The following is a 4,133-nucleotide window of genomic DNA, read 5'->3' as shown; positions in this document are numbered from 1 at the left end:
AAAAAAAAAAAATAAATAGTTTATCTTCAACCCTCGTTGGCCAATCTGGGTCATTTTGTGAAAGTTTTTTTTTTGTTGAAAATAAAAATTAAAATAAATTTTTCAAAAACGCGTGCAACGATCGTGTACTTCGAATACTTCGATAAGATACTTTCTTAGATCTTTCTTGTTCGAGAGAGAAGTTGAATAATGAGAAAAGAAAAAAAAAAAGTAATATAAATGACTCAGGTTGCCCGCGTAAAGTTAAAGTTATTCTACTAGTACAACTCCATTTATCCGAATCCGTTAAAAGGAGAAACAGTTTGTACAAATGGAGTTCATCAATTCGGTATCTGATTTTTCGTTCGGATAACAGGAATTCGAATTTTAGAAATTCTATTGGCAGGAGTTTCGTTTAATTGGATATTAATTAAAACTTCGTTTTCGTGATATGATTTCTACTTGCACTAAGATATTCTATTCGAATACACATATGAACAAGCATTTTCTATACAATGATATTTTTACGTTTGAAATATCGATTATAATTCTTCAATACATCGATATATACTTTGTGGAATAGTTTATAATTTATCGTTGTATATGAAATAATATTTAAAAAATAATTTTTTGTTTAGAAAATGCCAGAACATATGTTACGCAACATGATGCAATACGTTATGCTAAGACCTAATCTAGATTGAATAGAAAAAAATGTAAGAATTACGATTAATTAAAACAACGTATCTCTAATCTATTGATAAACTTTACCGGATTACAGGATATATAATTCTATCGTCTAATTGAAAAACGGAGATTCAAATAAAAAAAATTTAATTGAAATGTTGGACAAGTGTGAGGAGAAAAACAAGATCTAGATTTAGCAAGATTTCGAAAGGCTGAGATCTTAGTAAGCAAAGGGCACGTGCAAAACGCATGTACATATTTAACTTAGCAACACCATATTAGACACTGTTTAACGATCCATCTAAACTTAGAAAAGGTTCACCTCGTGAATGTATACTCTACGTATAGCAAAGACTCTTTTCTCCGCTCTATCCATTCTAAAAGCGTTCCTGCAATACCAGAATCACGTGGTACATCGTCTCCGGTGACGCGTATTCAGCGTGGCAAAGTCTTTTAGGTCACCCGTTATGCAACTCGATCGATGGCACGTTTGGCACGCATTCGACTCCGGCAGAGAAGAAAATTTTTTTTGATTGCGAACAACACGGGTAAACATCACGAGAATAAATATCAAGTTGATCGTGCCTCGTTACAACCAGCCAATCGAATATCTTCCCTCCGCCTATCCATACTAACCCGTTTTCGACATATTTCCGAGATGGAAAAGAAAGTTTTTATCAAAACTAGAGAGAAAGAGAGAGAGAGAGAGGCTTGAAACTACGATAACTCTTATTCCGCGACACAAATTTTATTTGCGACACATCATATTTTTCAAAGATTAATTGCGACGTCCTCTTCGAAAAAAAAGATATCTAAGAGATGTCTATCTACTTTCCGTTCACGAATATCTGATAAATTTTAACAGCTCGCAGTCTGACAAACACAACGCTCGTCGAGAAACAACTTTCTCCGATATCCACCGTGGAGAAAGCTTGCCCCGAATCGTTTTGCTTTGATACTGAGCATCGTAGCTCAAGCTTGATCGAAATTCTCTTATTTTTCGAGGCGTTCTTTTAAAGGCGATCGTTCTTGATTAAATTCTGTTCCCCTGTATTTTTTTTTTTTTTTAAATTGCCCTCAAGGACGAGGCTTACCTACCCAAAGCGTTGGTCGGCTCGTCCAGCTCCAAATGGACGTTCCCCGAGATCTGATGTCCGCTGTAATAGACCTTTTGAGGATGATCGAGGACAATATCGATTCGCCGGAACCCGATACTACACCACAGAGATAGAGAAACAGATTCATTCGTAACAGAACTCATTCCACTATGGTTAATTAATCTTTTTGTTCTACCTTTTGGAGAGAGTCTCGGCGATCGACCGATCGGTCTCAGTCTCCTCGTCCTCCATTCTCTGACACGTGCGTGTGTACAACCCCTTTCGTCCGTTCTCAACTCATCAATCTTTTTTTTTCCTTTCTTTTTTTTTATTCAATATTCAAAGACACTTTCTCACTGTATCACAGATGTTCCCGTTCGAAAAAAAAAAAAGAAAAAGGATTTTTCTCCTTAAAAAGAATCACTTTTGTGGCCAATTGTTCATCGGATGGAATAACATTCTCGAAGTAACATTCCTCTTCGTGTTGTATATACGCCGCGTGATATACACCGATAAATCTTTCGATTAATGCCGACGTTAAACGTTTCCGGAACGAGATCTATATCGCGGCTGGAGCCCACACTGTCAACCTTCGATCGGTGGGGGGAAAAAAAAAAAAGAAAAAGAAACGAAAGGCGCGGACGCGAGGAAGGTTGGACTAGGTAACCGGTTAAGGCAGCAGTGAGATGTTTGTTGACAAGATTCCAAAATTGCAGCAGGCGAGTCCTCGAACGGTGACGCATGCGTCTTTTGGCTCGCCAATATAACGGCGACATTCCGTCGCGTACTGCGAGAACAACCTTTGCTCTTTCGCCTCCTCTGGCCCGGATAATCGAAGGACTCTCATCGGTGTGGAAGCTCTTCCTCACAGGTAGATGCACGCCGCAGTGGCGTAACTCTGAATTAAGGGCGGGCCGCGTAATAGGGGCACCCGTATCGACCATTTTCAGGATCACCTGAGAATCGGGGTGACTTGCAGTGTTTAAATTCTGCCGCATCGCTGCCACTTTTCTGCCACGTTGATGCGCCATTGCCGATCCCCACCTTGAAAATATCTTTGAGGGAGAGATTAATTCTTTCCCTGAGTCTGAGTCTGAGTGAACATCTCGTGATCTCTTTTGACAAATTTAGATGGATTAAGTGTATTAACCTCTATATTAAGTGTGCATATACACTTAATTCTTTGATGATTAAAATTTTGGATTAATAAAAAAAGAAAAAAAGAATCAACGTTTGGAGATTTTAAACATATATGCATATTGTAGAATGGTGTGCAAGTTAAGATAAAGACATGTTCAAGGATCTTGTTAAGAATTGCGACGTGATCTGAATTTATGATAGTGACCCGTTTGCTATTTTCGAGGTTAAAGATTTGCCTCTTCCTTTTCGTTTGAAAAATTTACTTCATCATTGTGTTATTAATTCGGATTTTTGAATATACAATTTATACAATTTTCAACTTTCACGCTCTTTCTAATAGTAAATCAGTAGTCCATTATGAATTCACGAAACTAACTTCACGTTGAAACTACTGAATTTCAGATGGTATTAAGAAACGTATGCAACATCTCTGCACCGCACTGCATGCCGAATGCAGCGAATTTGAACTGCGACATATTCAAAATTCAGGAAACTGGCCAAAAGATCTTTGCTAACGTTTTCTTCCAAAAACACGAGTCTCCATGAAATATTGAAGGGATTTAAGATCGTTTTAATATAATATTACACATATTATTATCCATTATAACATAAATCCAATATTACTCAATTATCAAAAAATTAGATCAATTTTGATCGGAATACGAATAACGATTGGACTTTCTTCAAAAAAAAAAAAAAAAGAAGAAATCCCTTCGATCTCTGAAACTCGTAATAAAATTTTATCACAAAATTTTCATTACTTTGACCGATTTTAAACATCGCAATTCCTTTTACTTTTTTTAAAAAATTGAAAATATACTTAAATGACACAATAGAATTCCTTTTTATAAATTGAACTTCGATATAGTTCTTTATTTTTTTTATAAAAGGCGAGACAATTCAATTAACGTAACAAGGTTCCCTTCTATATCGATGATTGATGGATTTCACACACTCGCGTGACATCCATTTTACCAATAATTCCCCTAATGAACGTCCACGGCCGCGCGTTAAACGAACGTGATTTGACGTAACACACTCGTACCGGATGTTCACTTTCGTCTGGGAAAGTAACGAGAGCGACGTTTACATAATTGACCGTGTACTTTATACAGGAAATTAAGCGGCGAGTTCGAAACGTCGTGGGGCTGTTAATTGCGACATGCATGGACCCGCTGTACGCGTTGTATAATTATCGGTTTACACTTGCGGTGAACCAGTGTTCACAGC

The 4,133-nt window shown here is 37.2% G+C and overlaps 1 pseudogene; it reads right to left on the bottom strand.

Annotated features, from left to right (window-relative positions):
• The window catches only part of LOC102679494, a 6,277-nt pseudogene extending 3,677 nt beyond the window's left edge, over positions 1-2,600 (bottom strand).
• Between the last annotated feature and the right edge of the window lie 1,533 nt (positions 2,601-4,133).

Source organism: Apis dorsata, unplaced genomic scaffold (assembly GCF_000469605.1).
Source record: "Apis dorsata unplaced genomic scaffold, Apis dorsata 1.3 scaffold_188, whole genome shotgun sequence".
Taxonomy (NCBI): domain Eukaryota; kingdom Metazoa; phylum Arthropoda; class Insecta; order Hymenoptera; family Apidae; genus Apis; species Apis dorsata.
The sequence above is the reverse complement of the archived record's forward strand: the minus strand, read 5'-3'. Positions and strand labels throughout refer to the sequence as shown.